This window comes from Dipodomys merriami, unplaced genomic scaffold (genome assembly GCF_024711535.1).
Source record: "Dipodomys merriami isolate MVZ:Mamm:240054 unplaced genomic scaffold, mDipMer1.0.p SCAF_20, whole genome shotgun sequence".
Lineage (NCBI taxonomy): Eukaryota > Metazoa > Chordata > Mammalia > Rodentia > Heteromyidae > Dipodomys > Dipodomys merriami.
The window spans coordinates 27205293-27224476 of NW_027203382.1; the positions used below are offsets into that span (position 1 = coordinate 27205293).

General features: G+C 42.7%; 1 long non-coding RNA gene across 1 annotated transcript in view; it reads right to left on the reverse strand.

The window, feature by feature from the left end:
• Positions 1-19184, reverse strand: part of LOC138832982 (uncharacterized) — a 29907-nt gene that overhangs the window by 5283 nt on the left and 5440 nt on the right. The gene's annotated exons all lie outside the window — the stretch shown is intronic.

A 19184-nucleotide genomic window follows, 5' to 3' on the forward strand; every position in this document is an offset into this window, starting at 1 on the left:
AGCCGGGCACTGGTGGCTCACGCCTGTAATCCTAGCTACTGAGGAGGCTGAGATCTGAGGATCACGGTTCAAAGCCTGCCTGGGCAAGGAAAGGTCCGTGAGACTCTTATCTCCAATAAACCACCAGAAAACTGGAAGTGGCACTGTGGCTCAAGTGGTAGAGTGCTCGCCTTGAGCTGAAGAGCTGAGGGATAGCGCCCAAGCCCAGAGTTCAAGACCCATGACTGACCAAAAAAACAAAACAAAACAGGTCCTAGGTGCTGTCCCTTAGTTTTGTTACTCTAGGCTAGAGTTCTACCAGTTGAGCCACAGTTCCATTTCTAGCTTTTTGGTGGTTAATTGGAGATAAAGAGCCTTATAGTTTTTCTTGCTGGGGCTGGCTTCGAACCTGTGATCCTCAGATCTCAGCCTCCTGAGTAGCTAGGATTATAAGCATGAGCCACCAGTGCCTAGCTTTTGACATACATTTATGAGGAGGTTAGGATTACCACATCTTTTTGGTGATACTGGGATTTGAATCCAGGACGTAGGGCTTACTAGGCAAGTGCTCTATCACTTGAACCAAGTCTACAGCTAGGATTTTAGCATTATTTTGTGAAAAATACAGTTCATTCCCTTCTGAGATTCAAAAGGCAAAAAGGCCTCCCTATTTTTATCCACTGTCCAACTTGAACACGCACTGTGGTTTGAAACAATAGGAGGATATGTTAGTATATGTGAAGCTTGACAAGAATATTATTCTTCACTCACCAGTTAGGCTTCAAATGTTTTTCTTACGCTAGTATTGTGTCAGCACTAAAAATTCAGATAAACAGGAGACCTTGAGGTTGCTAGAAGTATACATCTTTGCATGAGCAAAGATACTGATATTGAGATGCACTAAAGCTTAAAAGATAGACAACACAGGGAAAATCTATCATTTTACTGACTCATCTTTTTATTGTAAAATAAATTAATGATTAAGTAGGCACCAGTGACTTCAGTCAGAGTAGGAATTACTTAGAGAAAGCTAGTTCTACTTAGGAGAGGCAGTAGGGCAATGTTAGATTTGAAAATGTTCTTTGTGCTGCTCTGGATGGTGGTTATATCCGTGTTATAGGCTGTTTTGTGGGGCTATAACTAAAAACCTGAAGCTGGGTGCTTCACCAGTAAAGAAATGTAGTTGTCTCAAGACTAGGGTATCTAGGGATTGGAGATGTGGTTCCGTTGGTAGAGCACTAGCCAGTGAGTGAACGTGTCAGCTACTGAGTGAGTTCAAGTTCTGATCCTGGACCTAAACAAATAAAAAAGAAATGACAGATTAGGGTATCTGGAAGTTCCAAATGGCATAGTGTCTGAACCCTGGTGACAGCTCCCCAGGCTACGTCACTCCTGACATTGAAATGGAAAGGGAATTAGAAAATGGGCTGGAGCCAAATTGACCCACTGCAGGGGTAAATTATCTATCAACCTGTCCTAACAAGAACTAAGGAGCTCAGTATTAATGCCTTCTGAGGGCAGAGTTCCAGTGACCTAACCCTCTTGGACCAGGCACCACCTCTAAAAGATTCCATCCCTTCAACAGCCCACACTGGGGATCAAGCTTCCACAATCAAACCACAGCAATGAGTGACCACATTTAAACGTCTAGTGACCTCTGCCCTTCAGAATGGGGCACTTTATGCATTTAACACTTCTATCTATGACCTAGCACTTAAAATGTAACCTAGAGTGATAAAAATTCAGGAGCCAGGGGTTCCTTGGAGGTGGTTTTTGGCTGGGGATGGGCATAAGAGAGACTTCTGGGTGTACTTAGTGGATTTGCTTAGTAGATTACAGTAGATATATGCATATTGAAAAATCATTCAGGCTGGGTGCCAGTGGCTCATGGCTATAATCCTAGCTACTCAGGAGGCTGAGATCTTGAGGATGATCATGATCCAGGCAAGAAGTCCATGAGACACTTACCTCAATTAACCAGTACAGAGCTAGAAGTAGATGGCTCAAATGGTAGAGTGCCAGCCTTGAGCAAAAACGAACCAAACAGGAATGAGAGCCCCGGGGCTGGGAAGGTGGCTCAGTGGTAGAGTGCTTGCCTCACATGCATGAGGCCCTGGATTCGATTCCTCAAGTACCACATAAGCAGAAAAAGCCCAAAGTGGCGCTGTGGTTCAAATGGTAGAGCACTAGCCTTTTTTTTTTTTTTTGTCGGTCGTGGGGCTTGAACTCTGGGCTTGGGCGCTATCCCCGCACTCTTCAGCTCAAGGCAAGCGCTCTACTGCTTGAGCCACAGCGCCGCTTCCATCAAGTGATAGAGCACTAGCCTTGAGCTGAGGGATAGCACTCAGGCCCCAAAGTTCAGGCCCCATGAATGACAAAAAAAAAAAAGTGACAGCGCCCAGTATTCATTCTCTCTCTCTCTCTCTCTCTCTCTCTCTCACTATTCAACTAAACATTTTAAATTACTATCATTCAGTTAACACGTACATGGATTTTTGTTAGAAAGCAATTCTACATGTTTACAGAAAAGCATGTTCACAGTTTTAAAAAAACCAAAGTCAATTCAGAAGCATAACTCCTTTCTTAAACTGGGAGCTGCCTGTGGTGGCCTCGTGAGGCTTGGAGAACATTTACAAAGTTGGAGCTAGGGCAGCCCAGGGTTCCCACAGTTGTTGGATCTGTGTGAGTCATAGTTGAAACTAACCTGTGTGTTTGTGTGTGTGTGTGTGTGTGTGTGTGTGTGTGTGTGTGTGTGAGCGAGACACAGAGAGAGAGAGAGAGAGAGAGAGAGAGAGAGAGAGAGAGAGACTTTGAACTAAGCCCCCTCACACTTAGATGGCAGATCCTAACAATTTCTTCTCTTCCCTTACCACTCATCCTCAAACAGTAAGCCAGCATTCGTGCAGAGAGCTGAAGGCTGGATGACAGGTGAGGAAACTCCATTAACAATGTGAGAAATTCAGCCCTTTCCTATTGACAATTTGCTCGTGACCAGCCTTGTTAGTATTCAAGGGTACACAGGGCATTGTTATCGCCTCTGGGCAAACCACTTTAACCCAGGAGAAAAAAGCTATTCAGAACTGCCACCCAGGTATGTGGAAGGTGCCTGCCAAGTGACCCAGCCACAGGAGGTGAGAAATGCTTGGGTTGCTGGCTTCTCTTTTCGTAATTACTGCTGATACCCAGGATTTTCTTAGAAACCCTGGGGATTAAGGGCTTGAAATCTGGGAACATGGGGGACATTACACCCTGCGAGAATGTTATTGCGGGCATCTGATGTCATCACGCCCTGTGTCCATGAGTAATTTGTGAGTCACTTCTGTAGTCTTGTTTCCCTGCAGGTTCTTTCTTGATTTTTTTACCTAATCTCATGATAAGAAGTTGGTATGAAGGATTGTACCACAGAAATTTCTATTCCTGGTCTGAGGAAATGGCTCAGTGGTAGAGTGCTTGCCTAGCACACATAAGGCCCTGGGTTCCATTCTAAGAATCTCCCCCAAAATGACTCTTCCTCCTTAAGACAACTCTTCTAGCAATGCATATGGATTAGACAGGATTCTCCCTTTCTCTCTCTCTTTCTTCTTCTTCATCTCCTCCTCCTCCTCCTCCTCCTCCTTCTTCTTCTTCTTCTTCTTCTTCCTTTCTTCCCTCATTTTTGTCTTTTTTTTTTTTTGCCAGTCCTGGGAATTGAACTCAGGGCCTGAGCACTCCCTAAGCTTCTTTTGCTTAAGACTAGCACTCTACCACTTGAGCCACAGCTCCACTTGTGACTTTCTGTTTATGTGGTACTGAGGAATTGAATCCAGGGCTTCATGAATATTAGGCAAGCAATCTACCATTAAGCCACATTCCCAGCCATCATTTTTCTCCCTTAACAGTAGATATCGTTTTGTGTGTATGTACTGGTCCTAGGGCTTGAATCTAGGGCCTGGGCAGTGTCCCTCAGCTTTTTTGCTCAAGGCTGGCATTCTACCACTTGAGCCACCCAGCTTTACTTTTAATTTTGTGCTGGTTAATTGGATATAAGAGTCTCACAAACTTTCCTGACTAGGTAGGCTTTGAAACGATGCTCAGGATCATGGATCATGTGGGAAATGTAAATCAAAACCATAATTTTACTCCTAATAAGATGGTGACTGGCCAGGTACCACTGGCTTGAGTCTGCAATCCCTAACTATTCAAGAGGCAGAGGATTAAAAAAAAGAGGATTAAAGTTCAAAGCCAGTCCAGGCAGGAAGTCTGTGGAACTCTTATTTCCAATTAACCAGTAAATTGTAGAAAGTGGAGCTAAGTGGCTCAATTGGTAGAGTGTTAGCCTTAAGCAAAAAAGAAGCTCAGGGACATTACCTAGGCCCTAGGACCACCACAAAAAATAAAAATAAAAAGTCCTGCAACAAAACCCAAAATTCCTTTGAGATCAATGCCATATTTACCAAACCTGCTGTAGTCATTATCTTTGCCCCAAGAATCTCTGCACCAGGCCCAGGTGTCTATCAGCTGGGTGAGATGAAGCAGAAATTCAGCAGGTGCTCTGGCCTGTAATGGAGGAAGGAGTGTTCAGAATCACTCCGGGTTTTTCCCAGGAAAAAAGATCCAAAGGAAATTTTGACCAAATATTTAGTGAAAGGCCAGGTGCCGGTGGGTGGCTCGGGCCTATAATCCTAACTACTCAGGAGGCTGTGAGCCAAGGATTGTGATTGGAAGCCAGCCCACGCAGAAAAGTCCCTGAGAAACTCTTATCTCCAGTTAACCACTCAAAAACCATAAGTGGAGCTTGGCTCAAAGTGGTAGAGCACTATCCTTGAGCAAAAGAGCTCAAGGACAGCTCCCAGGCCCTGAGTTCAAGCCTCATGACTTATAAAAAAAATAAAATAAAAAATAAAATGAACCATCCAATTCTACTGTTTGCCTCCCCTGCTGGTTTCATACTTGCTGCTTTACTATCACACCTAGCCGAGTTGTTTTAAGAGCCAATCCAAATATTTACTCTCATGCCATGACCTTTGCCTTGTTTATAGTCCAGTCGAACTGAGCCTTTAGACTCAAGACAAGATACAAGCTTTGCATTTTTGAGATAGTTGCATAGGTATACACATAACTAAATCTCCATGGCAACAAAAATTTACCTTTTCAGAACAGCAAACACAAAGATTGGTTATATCTCTTTTTTTAGGAAATGATTCTCTGGTGACACAGTGGTATAGCATGTGCATGTATGAGCTCCTGATTTAATTAACAGGAATACACACACACACACACACACACACGATTTATTTTATAATGCTTCAAAATATATATACATTCCAAATAAGAGGAATGGAAGCTATTTAAAATTCTACCCAAACGAGCTAGTAAGTCCTTTAAACAATACAACTCAATAAATAACCTTTAATGAGATTTTTTTTGTTTTTTGGTCCGGTAGTAGGGTCTGAACTCTGGGCCTGGGTGCTGTCCCTCAGCTCTTCAGCTCAAGAATAGAGCTCTACCACTTGAGCCACAGCGCCACTTCCGGCTTTTTTCTGCTTATGTGGTGCTGAGGAATCGAACCCAGGGCCTCATGCATGCGAGGCAAGCACTCTACCACTGAGCCAACTTCCCAGTCCCAAGATTTTTTTTTTCTTTTTTGCTTGAACTTAGGGCCTAGGCACTGTCCTTGAGCTTCTTTTGCTCAAAGCTAGCGGTCTACCACTTCAGCCACAGTGCCACTTTGAACTTTTTCTGTTTATGTGGCACTGACGAATGGAACCCAGGGCTTCATGCATGCTAGGAAAGCACTCTACCACTAAGCCACATTCCAAGCCCTTAATAAATAACCTTTAAATGTCTGGGTTTTATTAATCTATCTGTTTCTTAGAAAAAGACTAAAGTCCTATCAAATATTTAAAAAGTCATGGGATGTGAAGTTGGCTCAGTGGTAGAGTGCTTGCCTTGCATGCATGAAGCCCTGGGTTTGATTCCTCAGCACCACATAAGCAGAAAAAGCTGGAAAAGGCACTGTGGCTCAAATGGTAGAGCATTAGCCTTGAGCTGAAGAGGTAAGGGACAGTGCCCAGGCTCCACAACTGACCAAAAAAAAAATATATATATATATATATATATGTATATATATGTATATATACATATATATAGTGTCCATTGAATGACTTTTACTTAATTCAATGTGATTGAGAGATGTGGATCATTTTTGTTTTTCTCTCTTTTTTGGGGGGGGGGATTGGTTGTGGGCTTGAACTCTGGGCCTGGGTGCTGTCCCTGAGCTCTTCAGCTCAAGGCGAGCACTTTACCACTTGAGCCACAGCACCACTTCTGGTTTTCTAGTGGTTTATGGGAGATCAAACTCTCATGGACTTTTCTGCCCAGGCGGGCTTTGAACCCCGATCCTCAGATCTTAGCCTCCTGACTAGCTAGGATTACAAGTGTGAGTCATCAACGCCCAGCTTGTTTTTCTCTTTTGCTTTGTACTTTTTGTTGCTGTTTTTGTGTTGGTTACTGGAGCTTAAACTAAATGCCTTAGCTTTTTCACTCAAGGCTGGCAATCTCCCACTTGAACCACAATTCTTTTTCAGGCTTTCTTGTAGTTACTTGGAGAAAAGGTTCTACACAGACTTTCCTACCTAGACTGTCTTTGAACTGTTGCTGCAGTCCTTAGATTGACTCAACCTCCTAAATAGCTAGGATTACAAGTGTGAGTCACCAGCCTTTGCCTTGTTTTTTTGTTTGTTTGTTTGTTTGTTTGCTTTTTCTTAATTGAGAAGTGGGAGAGGATCCAACATGGTAGTACACATCTGTAATTCCAGCTACTTGAGTCCATAAATTGAAGACCAGACTGAGAAACAAGGAAGATCCAGTCTCAATGTCTGAAGGGGGCAGAGTGGGGGGGGGGGACGGAGAGGGAATAGAAGAACAAGAAGGTAAATATTTTCTTATTAAACCTTTGCCAACAGGGGCTGAGAAGTAAATGCACATTTTTTTTTCCATTAAAAACTCATTCTTTGTTATTTTGCCAGCCTTGAAGTCAGCCCAGGGTTTGGGCTCCTTGAAGGGGTATGGCTGAGCACTTCAAAAGACCTACAGGGTGTTACTTCCTTTTTGTTACATGTTTTAAAAACTGTGGATAGCAAAGAGCGGTCCCCAAAGATAAGGGGAGGATGTAGCGTCATTACTTGTAACTCTGAGGCAGAAAATGCTAGATTGAGCTCTTTATTATTTTTAATGCTGGAAAGGAATGAGGAAAAGAGAAGTCTGTGACTCTGGTTGTCACTCTGGATTTCTCAGGACAGATCTAACACCCAGGCTGCACACACACACACACACACACACACACACACACACACACACACACACACACACACACACACACACACACACACACACACACACACACACACACACACACACACACACACACACACACACACACACACACACACACACACACACACAGAGTGAAATGCCCCTTTGCAAGAGTGGCTGTCTCAGGCTGATTTCACAGCCTAGAGAAGGAAACTGACGTCTCAGAAAATCTCAGAAGCTTGTTTTTTTCCCTTAAAAACTTTGGCTGGAGGTGTTGCTTAGAAGTATGACAACAGCCTCTAAGTCTGAGTGTCTGCGTTCAAAACCCAATGTGGCCAACAACAGCAACCACCACAAAAGCTAGGACAGTAGCTGAGTAGGGTTGGAAGTGTCTGTCATCAAGAGGTTCACTTGAGCCCAGGAGCTCAAACCAGCCTGGATAACAGAGCAAGACCCCTTTCCTTAAAACAAAACTAAACTAAACTGAGTGGGGTTGGATTACTGTTTTTCCTGAAGTTCCTGAACTGTCCAGTCAGGGAAAAGGTTTTAAATTGAGAAGGCCAGGGTGTCTCACCCAATAGGATAAAACACTCATGCAGAAAAACAGCCTCCTGTAGTTCCCTCTGTCAGAAGCCTGGCCACATCTTTACTCTCCCCAACATCTTCTTCAAAGTGTGACTACTAAAGTCGCTCTCAAAACTCTTGTCTCCAAGAGACTTTGCCCTTTCATTTAGTCAAGAAATTCAGCCAGGCCCTGGTGTCTCACACTTGTAATTCTACTCAGGAGGCTGAGAGCTGAGGATCACAGTTCAAAGTCAGCCTGGGCAGGAAAGTACATGACTCTTATCTCCAATGAGCCACTAGAAAACTGGAAATGGTGCTGTGGCTCAAAGTGGTAGAGTACCAGCCTTGAGCAAAAGAGCTCTGAGACAGTACCCAGCCCCTGAATTCAAGACACACAACTGATATTTACAAAAACTAAATGTATTGTCCAAAAGTTCTGGCATCTGAAAGTCCAAGATCAAGTTCTCACACAGCAGGGTCCTGCTACCTCACTTTGAAGCCTATAGAGGAGAACCTTTTCTTGCTACGCTCCAAGTATCTAGTGCTTGTGGTGATCCTGACACTGGCCCACAACTGGAGCACACCAATCTCTATTCCTGCTATCTAGGAATTTCTTCCTGGCTGGGTCTCTCCCTTTGAATCTCTTTTCTTCTTAAGGTGACCAATCAGACTCCAGTATGACCTCTTCTCACCATAACTTAGGTCTACAATGACCCTATTCCAAGTAAGCTCACCTTTTAAGATACTGGTGGGGCTGAGAATGTGGCTTAGTGGTAGAGTGCTTGCCTAGCATGCATGAAGCCCTGAGGTCAATTCCTCAGTACTACATAAACAGAAAAATCTGGAAGTGGCACTATGGCTCAAGTGGTAGAGGGCTAGCCTTGAGCAAAATAAGCTCAGGGACAGTGCCCAGGCCCTGAGTTCAAGCCCCAGGACTGGCGGGGAAAAAAAAGATACTGGTGACCGTGAGTTCAACATGTTTAGGAAAAACACACTCAACTTGTAACAGTGGGGTATACACATTGTCCCTCATTTATCAACTGTGACCCCCTATTCCAGAGTGAGTGAGAACACTTAGCAAGGAGAAGGAAGGTGAGTGAAGGACCAAGGGAACTGGAGAGAGAAACTGGTGTGGCTTCTGAGAGGCTCAGGATGGAGTTGCAGACAGGGTCTGTTTCCTTTACTAGCTTACAAAGGACCTGCCCTAACTAACCCCAGCCATCCTCGTGATATGGAGTGGAAAGAAGTAGAGAGACCCACTCAAGGCTTTGAGAGGATCAGCCCACAGTGATCATCTAAACTCATTCTAGCTTCACTTGTAAATTGAACCTAACTCCTATAAAAACATGAATATGGTCTTTTTGTACAATAATGGATTGTAAAATATCTATAGAAAAATAAACAAGCAATGATAGACCAAAAAATTCTGGAAGTATAAGCAGGTATTTATATCTAGTTGAAATTGAAGTATATCTATGATAATTTTTAAAGAATGTAACATTAAGCAAGATCAGGTGGCTCACACCTGTGATCCTAGCTACTCAGAAGGCTCAGATCTGGAGAATCACAGTTCAAAGCCAAACAAGGTAGAAAAGTCTGTGAGACTCCCTCTCTAAAAATAATGAGCAAAAAAACCCACAAAAAAACAAAAAAACAAGCTAATGCCAGCCAAGCAAGCAATCTAAGCATGTGTGAGTCCCTGATTTCAAGCCCCAGTACCATAAAAAATAATAATAAATATGAATCATAGCTACTCAGAAGGCTCAGATCTGGAGAATCACAGTTCAAAGCCAGACAAGGTAGAAAAGTCTGTGAGACTCCCTCTCTAAAAATAATGAGCAGGGCTGGGAAGATGGCTCAGTGGTAGAGCGCTTGCCTTGCATGCCTGAGGCCCTGGGTTCGATTCCTCAGCACCACATAAGCAAAAAGAAAAAAAGTCGGAAGGGGCGCTGTGGCTCAAGTGGCGCTGTGGCTCAAGTGGTAGAGCGCTAGCCTTGAGCTGAAGAGCTGAGGGACAGCGCCCAGGCCCAGAGTTCAGGCCCCACAACCGGACCCAAAAACAAAACAAAACAAACAAACAAACAAACAAAAAACATAAAAATGAGAAAAAAAAACCTCAAGCTAGTGCCAGCCAAGCAAACAAACTAAGCATATGTGAGTCCCTGATTTCAAACCCCAGTACCATAAAAAAAATTAATAAATATGAATCATAGCTAGTCAGGAGGCTGAGATCTGAGGATCGCCATTCAAAGCCAGCCTGGGTAGGAAAGTCCATGAACAAGATCTCCAATAAACCACTAGAAAACTGGAAGTGGTGCTATGGCTCAAGTGGTAGAGCACTTGCCTTGAGCTGAAGAGTACAGGCAAAGCACTCAGGCCCAGAGTTCAAGCCCCACAACTGACAAAAAAAAAAAAATAGTACAGGACTCCTTAGCATGCATGAGGCTGTAGGTTGAATCTCTAGCATTGGGGAAAAAAATCAAACCATACACATTTTAAAGTCTAATTCTTTGAAAATTAGGGTCCAGGGGCTGGGAAGGTGGCTCAATGGTAGAGTACTTGCCTTGCATGCATGAGACCCTGGGTTGGATTCCTCAACACCATATAAACAGAAAAAGCTAGAAGAAGCAGCAGCAGCTCAGGGATAGTGCCCAGACTCTGAGTTCAAGCCCCAGGACTGGCACACACAGAGAAGAATAATTGATATTTTATAAGGAAAGTATAAGCTAACCTAATAACTAAAGACCAACCTGGGTCAACATCAATAATGCTCCAATAATGAAGTCTTCTATTTAGAAAATTAAGGAATCCCAATTATCTGTTTGCATAGTGTGAGTTTTGCAAAGTTCTTAGTAACTCAATCCTTCAATCCAGTGCTGAGTGATTCTTGTGTAAACATGACCTGAATCCCCATATACCAGTCACCTCTATTGCTGTTGGTGAAGAGCACTGAGCCCTTACTTGGGCCCACGAATTAACTAAGAACAAGAGAAAGTTCCACATCCCTGCAATGGGCTGAAAGGATTCTACTTATACTCTAGTTTCTGAATAGCAAAGACAGATTACTTCTTTCATGTGTTTTTTTCCTTTTCCTTTTCCTTTTCCTTTTTCTGTGTGTGTGTGTGTGTGTGTGTGTGTGTGTGTGTGTGTGTGTGTGTGTGTGTGTGTGTGTGTGCATGCGTGCATGCGCACAAGTACTGGGGTTTGAACTCAGGACCTCACAACAATCTTACTCAGGTTTTTAGCTCAAGGCTGGTGCTCTACCTTTTGAACCAAGCTCTACTTCTGGCTTTGCTGGTCAATTAGAGATAAGAGTCTTACTGATTTGTCTGCCTGGGCTGGCTTGAAATTACATTCTCAGATCACAGCCTCTTGAGTAACTAGGATTATAGGCATGAGCCAAGGGTGTTTGGCTATCCTCTTAAAATAAATCCTATAGTAGTTCTTAGTATTATATAGAAAGCTATTCTTTGGGATACAGATGTGGCTCAAGCAGCAGAGCACCTGCCTAACAAGTGTAAAGTCTTGAGTTCAAACCACAATATCCACCCCTAAAAAAGAAATTCATTCCTTAAAAAGAGTAAAATTATTTTTTATAAAACAGGCTGGAGATGTGGTTTAAGTGGTAGAGTACTTGTCTAGCATTCAAGAAGCCCTGAGTTTGATTGCCAGAACCACCAACAAAAACTGAAAAGACAAATAACCTCTGCATTTTTCTATAGGAGCCAAGGAAAGGATTGCCAATTTGGGGCTTGTGGGCAGTGCTTGTAAAGCACAACTGGAGAACTTAAGACTCATGAGAAGAAAGTGGTAACCTGAGATTTTGTTCCTTTGCTTGCCAGTCCTGGGGCTTGAACTCACAGCCTAGGCACTGTCTCTGAGCCTCTTTGTGCTCATGGATAGCACCCTACCACTTGAGCCACAGTGCCACTTTCAGCTTTTTCTGAGTAGTTTATTGAAGATAAGAGTCTCACAGATTTTTCTGCCTGGGCTGGCTTTGATCCACTATCCTCATATCTCAGCTTCCTAGAGTAGCTAGGACTACAGGCATGAGTCCTCAGTGTTAGACTTGAGATTTTGACACCTGGATGTAAGGTATTAACAATGTTTGGAAGTAGAGGATGGAAGAGGAAATTGATTCCAGAGAAACTTTAAGGAAGATGGAAATGGTCTCTATTTTCTCAGAAATAGTGTAACCAGAGTTGGAACCCTGGGGCCTAATTCCATCGTTTCTAATATGTCCAGTCAAGCCACTGGTCCAGCTGAAGCAACGAGTAGTAAGTAAGGGGCAAAGAACAGATATTTACGACACTGACTGGCACTATGGGAAGAGGCTAAGCAAGCATCTTCGCACATCTTCAAGGTACAGGCACGTGCCTGGCTCCAGGGGTCACCCTCATCATTACACATAAGTGTCCTCAAGTGGAAGGTTTCTGTCCTGCAGGTTTCTGCTGCTCCAGTCCTTTCCTCAGGGGGTAGTTTTGATCTCTTATTGTAAAGATGTTATCAATCAGATGTTATCCTATCCTTCCTGTAACCAACAGGACAGACTCAAGAAGGAAGGAGACAGATGCAAAACGGCTATTCTTCTGGTTTTCCTTAATTCATGGGCCCAAGTAAAGAGTCAGTGCTTTTCAACAAAAGCAGTGTCCAAGTATCTGTGATCAAATCAGAGCTGCCTTCAGCCAGACTGAAGAATAGGAAGAGCAGGGCATCTTGACGATTCTCAAGTGCTCTAGAGAGTGCAAAGTTGGATAAATACTTTTGACTCTGGGATTTTCCACTGAGTTTGGAATGAAGGGCTGCTGCTGTCTAAATAATCATGTACAGGATGTAAAGGATGATGGCTACCATTATCCTTTCTAAAGGCCTTTCTACACAGCTTATCTCAGAATTAGCAGACCCTAGCAGTATCTGGAATTCCAAAGTGACTCAAGTGGCCAGAGCATTTTGAGTAGCTAGGATTATAGGCCTAGTGCCCCACAATTTTTTGTGTGTGTGTGCCAGTCCTAGGGCTTGAACTCAGGGCTGAAGCGCTGTTCCTAAGGTTTTTTGCTCAAGTCTAGTCCTCTGTCACTTGAACCACAGTTCCACTTCTGTTTTTTGTTTGTTTGGGGTTTTTTTGGATCGCCTCATATCATGGAATATGAAAAATTGTTGTAGAATATAGCGTTTATGTAAGGAGAATTGCTTTCCTGGAGTCTTCTTCCATGAACATCCTTTATTTTCACTGCTAAATATCCATTGTTATACTTTGGGTAACAATTCTTGGAGGTTGGTGTTTTTATAAGAGAGACAGGGTATGTATTGCCACTTTGTCTAGCCTGGCTTTGAACACTTGTTGTTACATGCGATCCTCCCACCTCAGTCTCCTGAGCTGCTGAGACTATAGGGCACACATAAGCCTGGAAACAATTCTTGATTTTTCTCCTGGAAAACCACTTATACTTTCCCCTCAAACTCAGTCCTTGTACCTCAGTGGCCTCCTCTGCCCTGCCCACATCCAAGATCCCAATTTGAAGGAAGAATATGACCCCAAACCAAACTTGGTTTCATGTTCAAAATTATTTAAAATATTATATCAAATTGCCTTCCAGCCAGACATCATTGGCTTATGCCTGCTAACTCAGGAAGCTGAGATCTGAGAATCCATAGTTGAATGACAGCCCAAATAGAGAAGTTCATGAGATTCTTTCTTTTTCTGGGTTGGAGCAGGGGAGGGGGGAGTTGTGGGGCTTGAACTCTGGGCCTGGGCACTATCCCTCAGCTCTTCAGTTCAAGGCAAGCACTCTACCACTTGAGCCACAGCACCAATTCTGGTTTTCTGGTGGTTAACTGGAGACAAGAGTCTCATGGACTTTCCTGCCCAGGCTGGCTTTAAACTGTGATCCTCAGATCTGAGCCTCCTAAATAGCTAGGATTACAGGCGTGAACCACTGGCACCTGGCTTCATGAGACTCTTACTGTCAATTAACCACCAAGTCAGAAATGGAGCTGTGGCTCAAGTGGCATTGGCCAGCCTATAGTGGTATAGGGACAGCTCTCAGGTACTGGGACTATGCACACACACAGATTAATCTCATATTTAGACTTGGTCTCATCCCCAAGTTATTTCATGGTGCTTATTCAAAAGTTGCAAAGTCTAAAAAGTAACAGAAATCTGAACCATTTTCTGGGCTGAAGCATTTCAGAGAAGGAACAATAAACATATTTAAATACAGCATATGTACTTAATTTTATTGAGATTAAATGATTACATAAATTTCACAAAATTCACAGTATTGTGGGATAACAATACTTAACTAAAGTCACAAACACATTTTAACCTCCACAAGGCGCATTGTCATTATCATGGCCTATAAAGCTTATGAACTTTGACACTACAACTATTTTTTCTAACTTGGGTGATATGTACATTTCTTTCCTTTTGCTTAGTGTAAGCTCCCTCCTTTTCTCATTCCCTCCCTCCCATCGCTGCCCTTGCGTTGCTTAGTTCACTTTTGTCAATGTCCAGAGCAGCTGATGGGCCCCTCTCTGTATTTTTTCACTTTGTTTCTGTGCCCTTCTCCCAGCTTCCCTCAGATGTGCACATGTATATACCATATGTGAGGGCAAGAACATGGAGTCGTCTAAAAATGACATGATAAATTAGGAAGAGTTCCTTTGTTTCTTGAGTCCTGCTTACTTTTTTTTTTTTTTTTTTTTGAATGAGTAATTGGAGATAAGAGTCTCAAGGGGAATTTTCTGCCCGAGCTAGTCTCAAATCATGGTCCTCAGAACTCAACCTCCTGAAATAGTTAGAATTACAGGCATGAGCACTGGTGCCTGGCTGGAGGTTAATCTGCAATAAAAGTCTCATTAACTTGCTGGGTGCTAGTAGCTCACGCCTATAATCCTAGCTACTCAGGAGGCTGAGATCTGAGGATCACAGTTCAAAGCCAGCCCAGGCAGGAAAGTCCTTGAGACTCTTATCTCCAATAAACCACTAGAAAACCAGAAGTGGCGCTGTGGCTCAAGTGGTAGAGCACTCGCCTTTTGCTGAAGAGCGCAGGGACAGTGTCTGAGCCCAGAGTTCAAGCCCCATGACTAACAAAAAGAAAACAACAACAACAACAAAAAGTCTCATTGACTTTCCTGCCCTAGCTAACTTAGAACCACAATCTTCAGATCTCAGCTTTCTGAGTCCTTAGGATTTCAGGCGTGAGCCACCAGTGCCCAGCCAGAACATTTTTGAATAAAGAGGTAGAACTGGACTTAGCCATAAGCTAGGTTTACTGAGTAGCACACGGCATTTAGAAGTAGGTAAAATCACTTGCAAGAAAGTCAGAGAAACACTCCAGACCCAGATTTAAAAAGATAAAAAAAGTTTACCCAGCACTCAGAACCTATGAGGCTGGTGGTGGTCAGGGAAAAGGCTGGTTTGGGAAGGCCACACACAATGGTATGATGGTCATCTCAAGTCTAATCTCTTCCCATCTGTTCTCTCCACAGTCAACAGAGGTTTTATGTCTTAATTCAGTTCCTTAGTCCAACTTCCTGCAAAAGATCCTCCCACCCCTAATAGCCAGAAATCTAAAATTGGATACATACTGGACCTTCACTGTCTCCCTTTCCCTGATCTCAGTGAGGCCAGGGGTGGGGCGATCTGAGAGGCTGTTCCTGAGCTTTTTTGCTAGGGTCAAGCAGTGAGGGGGTATACTGTCTGCAGATAACTTGAATACATATATAAATGCATGCATATATTTGTACGAGTGTGCATGGTGTGTATGTGGGAGAGAGAGAGAAAGAGATGGTACTGAGGCTTGAATTTGGGGTCAGAGTACTCCTATTAGGCTTTTTTTGCTCAAAGCTGATGCTCTACTACTTGAGCCACACTTCCACTCATGCATTTTTTTATGGCTAACTGGAGATGAGGATAACACTGACTTTTCTGCTCAGGCTGGCTTTGAACCAGGATCCTAAGCCTTCCGCTTCCTGAATAGCTAGGATTATAGATGTGAGCCAGGAGCATCCAGCTGATTGCTTTTTTTGTTGTTTTTTATTTATTTTTATTTTTTTTCATTTTATTTTATTTATTTATTTATTTTTGGGTGCGGTCGTGGGGCCTGTACTCTGGGCCTGGGCACTGTCCCTCAGCTCTTCAGCTCAAGGCTAGCGCTCTATCACTTGAGCCACAGCACCACTTCCGGCTTTTTTTCTGCTTATGTGGTGCTGAGGAATGGAACCCAGGGCCTCAGGCATGCAAGGCAAGTGCTCTACCACTGAGCCACCTTCCCAGCCCCAGTTTTTCTTTTTTAATCACTGAGCTCCTATGAGGTCAATGATAAGGTGCTCTTCCTCCAAGAGAATGTTTTTTTGGTCTCAGTTCTACATAATTACTGTAATTGTTGTGCAATTTTAGTAATATGTATAACATTCAAAGGAACATATTCTAATTACTTACTCTAATAAGTATTGCATTTGACATGGACATGAATTATAGTTGACCCGTCTGGTGCACGTGGGCTCCCTATTTATGTTCTTTTGAGAGTAAACTTGCAAAGGAAGTGGAACTTCCGAGCCTAGGTCTTACGTATTTCCGAATTTAAATATTTAAGTAGTAGATTCCAAGTAATCCAAAACAATACTACAATACTGGCACTTCAATGACAAAAAACACAGCTAGACATGGCGGTCTATGCCTGTAATCCCGGAGCTCTAGAGGAGGCTGAGGTAGGATGATCATGAGTTCAGGAACAGCCTGGGTAGCTCCTAAGTGTAATACTCTATACCAGAATGCTATCAGCTTCAATCAACAAAAACCTGAGTTTAAAGTTGTTCATGTAATAAGATAATTCATTTTATCTTGTTTTATTTATATTATTTGGCACTGCTGGGGATTGAACTCAGGGCTTTGAGCTTGCTCGAGTCTCTACCATCTGATCCAATACTCCCCCTTTTTGCATTGGTTATTGTCAGTGTAGGGTCTCATACTTATGTCAGGATAGGCCTATGCTGAAATTCTCATAAGTGTGCTTTCCCATATTACCAGGGATAACACTGTGCTCAGCCATTGAGATGGAGTTGCATGAACTTTTCTATCTGGGTTTTCCTTAAACTATGATCCATAGATCTCCGCTTGAGTCACTGAGCTGGGCTAAAGACAGTATCTTGTCTCATATAAGTACAGTATGTAGTATGTAGTGGGCTCTGGACTCTGGTTTTCCTCAGTGCCTTTGGCTTTGCCTCCTGTGGGGAAAGACTTGATTCTTGTGGGTGTAAAATGACTGCAGGCATCCCTGGAGCAGAGTGTCTAGCCACATGCTGATTGGTTTAGATGTGAGTTCCTGAAACAATCACTGAACCTGGAGCTGAGAATCTTTAGCCAATAAACCTGACTCCTGAAGCTAGAGGTTGGATCAGCCTCCCTTGAAGCATTTAGTTACCTAGAAGGAATTAATATAAGCATAAAATTAAAATTTTGTAAGGTAGGAGCAAAGGGGTAGTAGAAATTGAAAGATTCAATTGTACTTAATATTCATGAACCAAACTCTAGGGAAGGGGATGTGGGCATAAGGTCCTGTCAGTTTGGTAGAAGAGGCAAGCACCTAAGTAAGCATAGAGCTAGAGGGAGATAAGTTCATAGGATAGAAAGCCATAGGGTTTTTAATCTCAGCTTTTGCTTTCTAGATCTGTAATCTGGGGCTCAGTTTCCTTGTCTACAAAATGAAGACAATATTTAACTTAAGATGTTGCAATAAACTTTGGGTGGGGGGAGGGAGGAGTTGGGGTAGTGGGGAGGGAAGGGATGGTAGGGGAAAAACAAAGGAGGAGGCAACAATGCTCCACAGGAAATGTACTCATTACCTTACTCATGTAACTGTAACCCCCTCTGTACAGTATTTTTACAATAAAAATATATTTAAAAGATGTTGCAATAACAACTGTATAACATATATAAAACTGACACAGAAGGTACTCAATAAATAGTATCTTCCACCTTATTTTTTGACTGTCTAAAGTCCGTGGGCACACAGTAAGGAAGCAACTTATCTTACTGCAGCATGAGACCAGGTTCCTGGGTCACCAGATAACCATTGTGAGTACTTAGAATAATACCTACTTATTCTGGTTAAAGGTCTATGTTTTGACTTTATTCCATTTTCATAAAAATAGCTAAATGGCTTTTCTGGAAATTCTAAAAGCTCAAAGAAACTTTGATTCTTTCAATTACTACCATGATGACCTAATATTTTGCCTAACTTCTCTTGTACGGAAAGGAATAAATATGAGATATCCATCTTCATTGTTTTCAGTGACTTGGTTTCCTGTTATTTTTTTCCCTCTGTCTAGGGGAAGGGAGCAAAGGAAACTTCCTTGTTAACCTCTTCCAGTAGGGAGCATGCTTGATAAAATAAACACAGGGTAAGAGCAGAGTTTCTCAGCAATATTGTAACCAACAAAATTTATCCTCAATAACCATGTATCCAGACTATTGAAGCACAGAGTTCTGTTCATTTGCTCAATCAAAGTAACACAAGTACAATGTGTCAGAAGGAGGGGCAGATGGCTCTGATGGAGAGTCACTCTATAGAATACACAGTCTAGGAGGAAGGACCTCCCAAAGGCCTATGAAACCCAGGTTAGAAAATGATTTCCAGTGGTGCTGTGGCTCAAGTAGTAGAGCAATAGCCTTGAGCACTAAGGACCTCAGAGACAGCACAAAGACAAGCCCAGAATTTGAGCCTCAGGATTTGCAAAAAAGAAAAGAAAAGAAAAAAGAAAAAGAAAGAAAAAAATATTTCTTACCAGGCAGCCAAGAGGTTTGTTTCTTGGAGTATGTACAGAACTGAGAGAAGTCACTTGTATTAGAAGAAGAAAAATTGAGGGAGGCTTAAAAATAGAGAAGAGAATTTCAGCTCAGTCTCAAAACACTGGTAATATAGTCAGATATTGGCACAAAGGAAGAATGGTAACATTCCAGATGTGAGCAAAGGGCAAGCCCCAGAGAGAGGTAGGCCAGGCTCACAGGCAGCCAATGGAGCAGCTCTATTCCGAGTGGACAATGTCCTGACCCTACTGCCATCCAGAATTCACTTGTCCTTTTATTAGTGTTATTTTCCAGGGTATGCCTCATCTCCTAAACTAGGTGAGGGAAAGCATACTTTGATTTTGTTCTAACTCACCTGCCCTCCATAGTGAATAAATAAGGAACACATTTATTACTCAGGTGAGGGGGGGACAATTAAAGGGAAAAGAGAAAGAAAAATGTATCACTAGGAGGAACTTAACTCGTGAAAAGTCAATGTTTTAATGAGGATGAGTTCCACTTTCTTTTTCTCACATTTACATATAAGATTTCTTCCTTA